Below are 12,467 nucleotides of genomic sequence, written 5' to 3'. Positions count from 1 at the left end.
AATTAAAAACCCAATACCGGATACCGTTTCATCGCTTGCCTGAGAAGTCTTGTGTCCACCAAGTGGTAATTGCCTGTACGACTGAACATTAATAGCGCGGATATAATTAAGGACTGGTTGGAAACCAGGAAAAAACTCCACTGTTTACCCTACTGAGTATCTCACAATAGTTCTTAGTGATAAAACATCAGTCAGATGACTCACAGCCTGAGGCGATATGTTCTTGATTGGCAACATATGCAGATAACCAGGGGGAGAAAAAGCCAGTGCAAAAGATGTGCTTCATCTTTTTGTCAGCCCACTGGAGTGTTACGCAACACTGTTGCTGATTTGACGTAAACAATGAAAAACAACATTCTGTTTTGAATGTGTGCAGTGACCACAGATTATATTCTGTAACTAATGCTTTCATGTTATATACTTGTCAACTGCAGAACAGCAGAGCCTGTGCCTGAATCCCACTATTATGTTATAGTTTGTCATCTACAAGGCTTGTTCTCCCCAGCTGGCTGACCTCATTCTGGGAATTACAAGAGGTGCAGGCTCAACTACAGAGATTAGGGCTCTCAACATGAGCTGTGCTGCTAAATTTCACATGTACACTGGCAAATCCCGACTCCCCCAAACTCCTGACTTGAAGACACATACAGCAGCTTGTGACGGAAGAGGGGAAAATGTTAAACTGAAGGATGCAAAATGCAGAATTTCATAATCGTTCTATATCATGAAATCCTGAAAATTTATTAGGTTCTCCTACATGGAAATTGAGCAGTTATCTCAATCTTATAACATGCTTTTCTTTTCCCTCCCTTTGCCGTGATTTGTCAGAGCTTGTACTAGACCTCTCTTTGCTACATCGTGGTTAAAGGACAGCTTCTCTATTCTTCATACACCTCACATGGCGTTTATCACAGTCAGCCACAATGAAGGTTTATGCGAGTAGGGCTGCTATAAGTCAACGTGCAGTTCACCGAGATGGCATTCACTGCACATGAGGTTTAGAGCATTTCTCGTAAAACAGTAGGATAAGTAGAACAAAGTGATAAATGAACAAAAGTACTTGGTGCTAGATGAAGAAATATGGTGTCTATCTACTTACTGTGATGTTACATGTTTTTCCTAATTCATTTTTACCATTGATGTTTACATAGTCATACAGAACTATAAACCTACCTTGCCCCATGTCTTTAGTACCACCACACCATTAAAAATCAGATCTGTCTCTCTAAGAAAGTCTCATATCTCTTGAAACTGCTGAACTTTCTTCTCTATTGGACTACCGAAAAACACATTTCCCCCAGAGGATAATGAAGCTTCAATTGATTTGTTCGGGCCAAGTGCATGACCATTCATTTTGACAGATCTGTAACCTGACCTTTGGGTAGGCAAAAGAAACATGCAACATTCTTTCCTGACAACAGAAAGGCTCGTTTTCCAACTCCTGCTGAACTGATGGAGTGAGCTCCTTCATTAAACTTCCTTCTCGCTTCTTCTGAGGAATATGCAACTTCCTGACTATCCAGTTCAGCCTCTCTCAGCCTCTTGAGGTTCAGGGGATAAGGCCCTGTTATGCCAAGATTCCCCTTTTCTGCCGATTTTGTCCTGCAATAACCCGAGCCAATAACTCTGTCTGCCGCTGTCTGGTCTGAGGGTTTTTCCTGCTTTGTTCCGAGCACACACATAGCACGCTACCTCATCTCAAAGGCTCTCTTCCCTCAGTTCATACAGTCCCACGCCAGAGTGCTTCTTCAAGATGAAGTCAGTTCATCCCAAACGCGGCCTCAACAGGCTCACGTTGCCAACCAGAAAACCACTCAATTCACTAACCACACTCTTCACTGGCCCCTCTATACCTTTACTGTGTGGTTTTTAAATAAACAAAGGGATACTATATTTAAAACAATGTTAGAAGATTGTAACAGTTTGCTTTAAATGGAAGCAAATAAAAAAAACAAAGAAAAAGATACCAAAATAGCTGGGTTAGGCGATCAGTGCAGAGTTTAACACTTTAGAACACCGGATAGGTTAGAAATGAGAGGAGGCCATTTTGCCCATGTTGTACGTGTGGTAATTTGCAGATAACTGATTAGAGGATTTCACTCAGTAATTCAGCTTCGATAACATGGATGGATAGCTTGTTCCCATCTCCCAAAACCTTCTGTGTAAACACATACCTCCTATTTTTGGTTTTAAACACACTTTCATATAGTGGCCACTGGTTCTTGTTGAATTTTCTTCTACAACATACTTTTATGTTGTACTTCACCATTCTTCATACTCTTGACTCTGTATCCTATATTTGTTTACCACCATTCTTTAAAACTGACTGCATTGACCAGGCCATGAGTACCACCAATAGAAATATACATTTTCCTATGCGATACCTATGGTATTCTTTCTCAGTGTCACCAACCTGTAATGTCAATAAAAAAAAACAATTAACAAATAAAACCGAGGTTCCCTAACACTTGGGAAACAAGACTGCAAACCCAGTTTGTGAGCGAACAAAAGTATCTGTGGTAAAACCCTCTGAACCTGACTCTAATATAGTGCTTCACTCATCAGGCATGGAAAGGAAGGAAAGGAAAATTGTATATGTTGTTATGATGCTGTGTTTAAGTATATTCACAGTTCCCCTCATAATAAATTGATTTATAAATGTCATACTTTACTGAGTTATAGCCATTTTCAGATCAAGGCTTTCAAAACTATACGTAGGTAACATATCAAAAGCAGCTGTTCGTGTCGTTTTCAGCTGCATTCTCATTTAAATATTAAACTTGGTTCAAGTTTGATAGCAGATGAAAATGTTACTGTATAATGAAATATTAAATATTCAGAGTTAGTGATTTAAAACAAGAAAGCATGCAGCATAACAGATGATGCCTAGTTACATAAACAAGGAACGCAATGCTCTCTGCTTTTGTTTTGCACATACCTCTTCTAGAAATGATTTGTAGATGTTAAGACCTGGTGAAAAAAAGATAAAAATTGCTAAACGCCTAATTATGAAAATATCAAATAGGCAACAAAATGTTCAGCTTATATGCACATATACCATGACCCACAACTACAGTCATTGTTATAGGAGGAGCAACATGGTGGCGCAGTGGTTACCACTGCTGCTTTACAGTGCTGGGGCCCTGAGATTGATTCCAGGGTGCTATCTGTGTGGAGTTTGCATGTTCACCCTGTGTTCGCACAGGTTTTTCTCCCACAGTCCAAAGACATATCGATAGTTTAATTGGCTTCTGGGAAAACTGGCTCTTGGCACGAGTGTGGCCCCACAATGCATCTTTAACATCCAATGTATCCATACAGGCAGGTGTATCTTGCCTTGGGCCTGTTGCTTGTTGGGATAGGCTCCGGCTGCCCCACAACCTGCTGTTGCACTGCAATTTCCCTCATGAGCGAGATTAATAAAGTATCTATCTATCAAACCCCAAATTGGATGAAGTGGTTAGAAAATGGATGGCTGAATATGGGAACTATGCATACAGAAGGAGTAATTTTCCTTATATACTAAATATTAATTTGGTTTATTTTCTTTCTGAAACGCACAACAACACTGCCACAAAAGGATTGCTTCTTGTTTACCAAAACACTGTCAAATACGACTATGAGCTTCTCCAAACTAAGCTTAACAAAATGTTTTCATACACCACATATGAAACAGGCTCATCTTTCCAATACTTCCAATAGTCTTTTGAAGACCCAGAAAAATTCCCTGGGATTACAAAGCACCCTGCAGCTTAAGGCTGTGATTCCTCGTTTCCAATGGTAAATGGTTAACAAGCACTGCTGCTCATCCGTTCTGCAGAAAAACATAATGATCCACTGAAATAGACACATCAAAACCACAAAGACAGACAAAATATTTCAAGGCAACAAGCTTATTAAATATACACAAGAGAACACTTCATTCCCACTGCCCCAGGGTAAGAACGGCAGCACAGAAGATTCTTATAAAACACACCCATCAGACATTGTGCATGTTACTGTACATGTTACTGTACACTTTATACTGATATGAGGTATAAAGTACAGTGCTGAAGCCTGCTACTGCCTTGGCAAAATGTTCAGAATTGCACATAAGCATGACACACATTAGTTACTTTATATGCTACCTCACCTTATAACACTGTAACACTGTTTCAAGTGTATCACCCTACTTCCATTTTGTCTAGAAGATTGCAACCAGTTGCTTCAATTGAAAGCTTTTTTTTTTCATATTTGCACTTACAGGGCTATCTGTTTTACCTATACCTATTGTATTGTAGCTCAAGTACCCCATTGAATTTTTGTGGTTAGTCCAGTTATGGCTTATGCAATTAATCTAAATAACAGCTCGCCAAATATACATTTGTTTGCTTTCACGGGTTTCAACATTTCTAGGGATGGAAAAGAAATAAATGAATTGAGGTTAGCCTCGTTTAAAAAAAAGCTAAAACATGAACATCTATTCCAGAGATATGAGTTCTATTTTGGTACTAAATGGGCTTGTTCAGCAGGTTTACTGAGTTTTGGTCCAGAAAAAAATCTTAGCTAGTCAAATGAAGTTACTTAAGTTAAATCATATTTTAAGGTTTTTTTTACAACTAAAAACAAAATGCTGAAAACTGATTTACTCCAACCATACTTACTATACTAACTTATACCAACCAATGTAAGCAGGTTTAATTAACAACACATGCTGTATTTAATAATACACATTAGGTACCTTTAAAGCTTATTTGAGCACTTACAATAAGTTACAATATGTTACAATAACATTAGCAGTCATAATAACAGACAGCCTATATTATACTTCTGTATGTACAGTATGCATTTGTTTCTGAAGAAAAGAAACACATAAATAAATTATACTATGTGCTATTTAAACTGCCAATTGAATAAATTAAAATTAAATTTGAAGCCCAGTACTGTATTCAGTTAAGCAATTTTGTTGTGTAAGAAAACTAACAGTTATACAGTCAGTTGCTCCTCAAACATGCAACTGACATACAGTATGTAGGACACATATGTTGCACACAGCGTCCGTTTGGGTGTACAACGCTGTTTTGCTTTTGTTTGGGGGTTACTGCTTTACAGCACTTACTGTAGGTGCTTTGTTGGGTTTTTGCCGTTCTGTATCAGTTAGGAGTTATACACACGTTATGCAGACGTCTGCGAAACCTGTCCGCCTCAGTCCCTGGTTTTCCGCTGTGTAAGAACATATGTATAATTAGTTAACTGTCTCCCCAATTTCCCAACCAATGGCTGCTATGATCTATTATTCATTTTGTAATATCAAAACTTTGCGAAACCAGACCAACATGATACCCAGTTATTGCAGGACAATTTAAAAGAATTTAAAGAAGGTAGACACACCAACACCTTATCGTGAAATTTAAAAGCATAACCCTCTTTGAATTTAATCTGTTTGTCAACAAGAGGGACTTAAAGGAGGCTATCCACAACCAGCTGTATTCCGCAAAGCCATAATGACTAACCTTGAAAAGAATCAAGAAAACAAACATTTTATGCCTAAACTAAAACAGATTGTGAGCAAAAGCTTATGGGGGTGGCTTTTTTACTAAAGCCACCACAAAAAAACAATTCTTACATAGTCGTCACGGCACAGGGGACTGAGCAGGCCGCTGGTGCATTAGAAATAAAACTCAAAATATTAACAGGAAATAGAAAACTTTTTTTAAAAATCCTGTTGACTGAGGAGTAAAATTCAGTAAAGTTAAGAGTGACACGATGGCACACTGGATTGCATGACTGCCTTGTAGCACTTGGCCCCCGGTTCAATTCCTGAGGTGCTAACTATGGGGAGTTTGTATGTTCTCCCCAGGTTCTCATGGGTTTCCTCTGTGTGCTCAGGTTTCCTCCCACCGACCAAAGACATACTGGTTGGTTAACTTTCTTCTGGAAAAATTGGCCCTGGTGTGAGTGTGTATGTGTCTCTGTGTGCTCTGTGATGGACTGCCTTGCGCCCACTGGTTGCTGGGATAGGCTCTGGCTCCCCTGCGCCCCTGGACTGGATAAAGTGGTTAGAAAACGGATGGATTGAATTCGGTAAAGCCAAAGGGCAGAATCGAGGACGACACTCGCCAGCCATGACTGAGGCCGTCTTTGTGACTGACTGTGAAGTCAAGGATGTCCAACCCTGGTTCTTGCAGGGCCAGTGTGTCTGGGGCGGGGTGGGGGGGGGTCTTTCCACCTGGGGTCTAAGCCAGCTAAGCCGGCAGGTTACTGTCTTGATTGGGCCAGTTGGCAGTTGGCTGCTGCTCTGGAGCGACCTCGAAACCATGCAGGCACACCAGACCTCCACGACTTACACTACGCAAGACTGCTGAAAGTGTTCCTGTGCCACAAAGTCCACCACAATCTCAATCCCAAAAGGGACAATTTAAGAACTTTTAACTGTTTTCCATTTACCAAGCAGACAGTCATTTAATCCCTCTGGTGCTAATCTGGTGCTAAGCAACACAGTCAATGCAAAGTCAACAGTTTTGATATTCTTGCACTGGAATGCTGGTTTTGCTTGGAAACCTCAGGGTAACTGGTTGCTACAACTGACTGATGAAAACTCCAGCAGAACCAGCAGCTGAGGCAGACTCGGCTCAAACAGATCTCACTTCTTCCAATGTGAGAGCAAAAACAAAAAAGCACTTTATGACTCTGTGGAGAGTGCCAATATTCCAATGAGCAAGTAGCCTAATCAGGATTCTTGAGGGAAAATATATATAATAAGGTGATAATGTAACCCTAAAGACGTTACAGGTCACAGACTCACTGAATAAAGACTTTAACAATTTTTTATGCTATACACAGTACAAAGGTACACTTTAAATATACTTAAAATGGCCTATCATAGCATCTAATTTTTCAACGATCTGTGTCTGCGGCCACACGATAGTAACATTAACCTTAACAACATGACCGCTAACTACTCAGTGTGAAACATTCCTGATATACGTGTGAAGCGCAACAGGTGAAAAGAACGGTCAGGTGAGAACTACGATAAAGTTTGATCCACAGCAAGTTACTGTGCTATAGGTTCCTCCACGCAGTGGGCGCAGTCCTGCTGCACAGCAAACCTGTCCTATGGAGCTACAATAACTGGATGATGGTAGTGTGTGAGGATTCCTCATTACATGACGCAAGGTATCCTGTAATCTTTGAGGAGTAGAGCGAAACTGTTTTTTTATAATGCTACCCTAGTTTCAAACGGGGGAAAATACTACACACAACAACTTTGTTTCTGGCCAAACAGGTAGGCCTACTGCTTCCTGACTGGCAAGTGAACCCGTATTCAGATAAGACAACCTGCTTGTTTTGGGGTTTTTTGTTACACTACGAAACTATTTACAATTTGACACAAACTCCCGCTAACCACTTAAAGTGAAGCTATTTAGTGAAAATCGCACTGTACGTCTTCAGGAGAAAGTATTTGCATGAGAATTGTAGCATGATGTTCCCTAACCAAAGGTGCACACGATCTTCCTGTCTATCAGGTGAAACAGCTTTCTCTGCCAATCCTTCAGTTCTTACCACTACATCACACAGCCTGCCAATCCATAATCTCTAGACCAAATTGCCTCTCATTTTCTCAAGAGTATGCAGTATCATGTTGTGCACATTTCCTGAAAAACCTAAAAACGTAGGCTGTGATCAATTGCAACAGCAGGATAATGAAATCGGATTCTGGAGACGGTACTGATCCCCGAATCCCCTCCTGAATTTCACACATGATTCATGCGCATGGTTCTCACTGTTACAGTTATACAGACATCAAAGGAAATGCGTAGCCGAACTCTACCACAATGCAATTTGTTTATCCTGTCCCAGAAAGGTTCAGATTTCACAGTCTCATGTGTTGTGTTGAATCTTCTTCTCACGCAGATGTGTACCAGCAACCACAGTCTTAAGCTGAAAACTTAAAAAAGGCCACCCCTTCCTTCATTTTCAGATTCACAGTAATTTAGGTGGCCAAAAAGCTGAGGTCACCTCAGCAACATGAAACTCATAACCACATGTTCTGTGACTGATGCGTACACAAGCACCTGTGCAGTGTGCTTCTCTGTCACTCATACGCAAAAATGGCATTTTGCAGCATTTAACTCTTTAACTTCTTTAAAAAAATCACACATATTCACTTTCTACATTGCCCCACCTACTACACATATACCAACCCAGAACAGCACAACTTAAAGCAGAGCCTCTCAGCCAACACCAGTATCAGTTTCACAGCTACACACAGACAGCCCACACAGATGGCGTCTTATACTAGCACACCACGATAAAGAAGAACTCGCGCACACGCAATAAGAACTGCTACTCAGAGATAGCCTCTTGATATATAAAGCTGAAAAGAAAGCACACGTACAGTACATACACCTGCTCCAGGACAGCATTAGCCTGTAATGCAGACGAGTTCCAGAAAAACACAGGTGCCTTTGGGCTCACACTGCTGTCCATGTGCAGAGGGGACGGGAGAGATCACCAGTCCCTTTGCTAGCATGAGCTCGGGGGGCAAGCCTCGACTGCTTTCTCTCCATCACGCACTCTTGTGGTCTTCCTCGTGTGGCGCTCAGCTATTCTAATCTCCTCACAGGCAGAAAAGCAATGTTAAGTCACTGAGGAAGGGAGGCCAGACCAACTCGGCAGCCTGGCAAAAAGGAGGGGGAGGGGGGGAGAGAACTGTTTACACACTCCTCTCCAATACCTGCACAACAATGCAGTCACTCGCAGCGTGGAGTTTGCAGAAAACAAGCACAAAAACAATCACTAATAGTTTCACGACAATTATAAAATGATAGGCTGCTTTTCCAAGGAACCCTGTATACTTCCACCCCTTTTCCTGATTGTAATGGTGTGTTCCGTGAGAAGCTGCTCAGTCACTGTTGCTGACTAGACCTCTTCACTCCAGCAACACAGAATGGGGGAGAAAACACAATGCAGGCCTATATAACTATTAACTCTGTATAGCAAACAGAAAGCCTTCCCATTCGTCTACACAGTTACATGCTGGATTATCATTTAATTGTTTTAACTTTAATTGATTTCCTGCATCAAAACGGCCACAGTTTTCACTGAAGCTACTGACTAAGCCATGTTTAACAAATTCCTGCATGTTGTGTTAATGTATAACACCTTTCATCACAACTAGGGACCCTGAAGCACTTCGGAACATGCCCTTTTCTAAACCAACAATCTTCACTTGAGTCCTTTAGTCTGGGGAGACTGACAGTTGTTATATGATAGCCTTCCATCCAGCAGAATAACCATAGACACAGTCTCTTCCTTCAATGCTGCGCTTTTTTTCACAACAACACTGATAAGAAAACATTAGAAAAGTTACAAAGAAAAGAAAGCCATTTGGCTCATCTAACTCTTTTGGTGGCAAGCAGCTACTGTAAGTGACCAGAGGATCTAACTTGACCCTGAAACAAGTCAATTAGCACAGGAAGATATGTAGTCCAGAATAAGTGCTGATTTGAAGCCTGTGATCCTAACATAGTGTCTCACTCATTAATGAACAAGCCACCCATCCATTTTCTAAACACTTAATCAGTACAGGGTCACGGGGAAGACGGAGTCTATCCCAGCAAGCAAAGGGCACAAGGCAGGACACCCTGGATGGGATGCCAGTCCATCGCTGGGCACATACAGACACAAATACACACAATCACACTATGTTCAATTTACCCAGAAACTACAGTACTTAAACTCCCAGGGTGTATATGGACTGTGGGAGGAAACCAGAGCACCCAGAGGAAACCCAAGGGAATACAGGGTGAACATACAAACTCCACACAGATAGCACCCCAGGAACTGAACCCAGGGCCCCAGATCTGCGAGGCAGCAATGCTAACCACTGCACTGCAATCACCGTGTCCTCTTGAGCAAGCCATGTGTATCAAATTTAATAACTCAAACTTGTAACCATTCCACCGCATTAACTATACTTCAACAAAAGTCTGCTCTATTTTCAACCACAGGTCACACAGCTTATGCCTTTCAGCCCAGAAATCAGTTGCACTGCCTTTTTCAGAACCTTCTCTGAGGCATCAATGTCCTTTTTATGACATTGTATTCTAAACGTATTCTGTGACATTGTAAAATTTCATCATCGCCTTTTAGAATGTACACTGTACGTTCTCGGACATAAAGCCCAACATTCACGGTTTGCCTTCTCAAGTGTTTATCCTAAATCCCCTTTCCTGCCAGAATTCTGCTCAGCTTTCAATACTCCTCCAGCCTGGAATAGATGCAGTGTTTGAAGTTGCCCCTAAATTAGAACTAAAAGTGATATTGACAGGCGACAGGTGTCAGAAAACACTTTCGATCTGCTTATAAAAAATTATAGAAAATCTTTTGGCTGAAAACATGTGCTTTTCTCAGATATACTGTACTGTACAAGGGATACACACTTCTTACCAAGTAGAACCTATTGAATACAAAGAGGACAAAGACACAAGTGAGAGAGCTCATCGCACACTGACATTAAAGAAGCACAGCTTAATCAATGGGATGGCAGAGTCAAACCTGTGGAGCAACTGAACTAGTTCGAGCCTTCAATAAGCAGGAACACGTAGGCAAAGGCATTCTGGAACGGCAGCACTTGTGCTCTAACCTGAGGTTTGCTCCCTTATTCTTACTACCTGTATGATCCTGCTTCAAAGCTGACATCACTGGACTGAAAAAATCATGCTGAAACTCATGCTTAAATCCCTAGATAAAGACAGGTACAAAATTCAGACCAGAGATCCAGGAGCAAATGCTCCACCACCCCCCAAAGGGAACTATTTGGCTGTGTCACACAGTTTTGGATTGTAAGGAACACATTCATTTAGTCCATATAACATCTGTCGCCCCATGTCTGGACCTCTTTCAGATTGCATTTATCAACAACCCTGAGAGTGTCACAGTACTGAGTATTACCCCACTCCCCATATCATTTAATGAGGTTGCACTTCATGCCCCTATCCAGCTTGTTTAAAAAACAACCTCTGCCACGCACAGAATTTGAAATCTGAAAGAAATCTGCATGAACTGCAAAAGCACTCGAATGCGCCAAATGTCACCAAGTGCAAAACGAAGTGGATACTTGTGAGCTAGAGAAAAAACTCACTGGTCTCCAGCAGTTAACCCCGTTGAGATACCTTAGCCCAAACATTATAATCATTGCCTGAGCAAAATGGACTGGCTCAATTTAAAATTAGACTAAAAGCTTTTCAAAAGGCTAAATTAATTTGAGTAATGTATCCCCATGTGATGTAGCATGAAACCATACTCCCTGAGAGTAGCTTTCTAGAGCCTCATGTTGCCTAGGAGGCTGGGAATGGAGAACTCATGGACCAGACCAAATCTCCGGGGAATAAAATGGGTTTATCCTCTCATTTTTAAAGTTATCCTGTTTTTTTTTTTAAATGAATGTGCAGATTGTTTCTCTGCATGAAATCTATCGGGAATATGACAGAATAAATGAACAGATTCCAAACTGGGTAAGTCATACTCCCTTTGCTTAAAGAGTGTACACAAATCTACAATGCCATTTATCAAACAATTTTCTTGTTTCTGTATCCAGCTAAATACAGCGGATTCATTATCAGGTAGATATTCAGTGCATGCAAGATTAGATTTCTCCTCGTGACAAGTAGTTTCCATGGTAACAGCCAAGGTTTTTTTTGTATTACCAAAAGACAGCTAATCTTTAAGCTCCAAAAAATATATATATATACTTTGAAAATAAAAATAGTGCATCTGTGTACATTTGGAGTTGGGTTCTTTGAATTAGCTGGTTCTGTTTTTACTGACAGCTGTGATGTGTAAAATGTCAATAACCACAGTGGTCTTTAATAAATATTTTAGATTAAAAAAAGATGCCATCTTATGCCCCAGAATCCAAAAAAAAACTTGTTTTTTGGATTAGAAAGATACTTCATTTTCCTGTGGGATGCTTGCTGATGTCAATCTTTAATGGCAAACCCTTTCATCTCAGGAACTGAAAGAAATTCACTGACACAAATCTTTTATTTACAGAAGCTCAAGAAATATTAATATGGCTAAGCCCAGATGGTAATAACATCTATGTGAGACGGGCATTATAGCCACATTACAGCAATTCATTATTTTCAGACCCCATCCATGAAAGTAAGTGTTTTTACCAGCACTAAGATCACAAATGATTTCTGGCCTTTGAACCAAACTGCAGAGATTATTTTTTACGTAGAAAGTCCTTTCTACAGTATGAAAATTTCAACCACTTTGGTAAACACAACCTGCAGAACAGGATACCTGTTGTTCAGGTGGAGCTCATATGACACTCCTACTTGTCCACAGACAGAGATAAACAGGCTTCTCTACATCACGGCTCACAAGAAAACGCGGAGGTCGATTTCTCCGTGGTTGCCGAGACGTGTTTATGGTCTGTTCTATGGATTTTGTTGGGGACGGGTGAAGAAGGTCAAAGC

General features: G+C 40.8%; 1 protein-coding gene across 4 annotated transcripts in view; it reads right to left on the bottom strand.

Annotated features, from left to right (window-relative positions):
- ncoa1 (nuclear receptor coactivator 1) overlaps nucleotides 1-12,467 on the bottom strand; it is a 64,130-nt gene that overhangs the window by 31,277 nt on the left and 20,386 nt on the right. Inside the window, exon 1 of one of the 4 annotated variants that reach the window (XM_088931975.1) lies at nucleotides 8,378-8,592. The exons of 2 other annotated variants lie outside the window; for them this stretch is intronic. The gene's annotated coding sequence lies outside the window, so the exon portion shown is untranslated. Of the gene's footprint in view, nucleotides 1-5,098; nucleotides 5,139-8,377; nucleotides 8,593-12,467 lie in introns of those variants that run through there. One more of the 4 variants, XM_088931985.1, reaches the window with a different exon arrangement.

The sequence above is a fragment of the Atractosteus spatula genome, chromosome 2 (genome assembly GCF_055471065.1).
Source record: "Atractosteus spatula isolate fAtrSpa1 chromosome 2, fAtrSpa1.hap1, whole genome shotgun sequence".
Classification (NCBI taxonomy): domain Eukaryota; kingdom Metazoa; phylum Chordata; class Actinopteri; order Semionotiformes; family Lepisosteidae; genus Atractosteus; species Atractosteus spatula.
The sequence above is the reverse complement of the archived record's forward strand: the minus strand, read 5'-3'. Positions and strand labels throughout refer to the sequence as shown.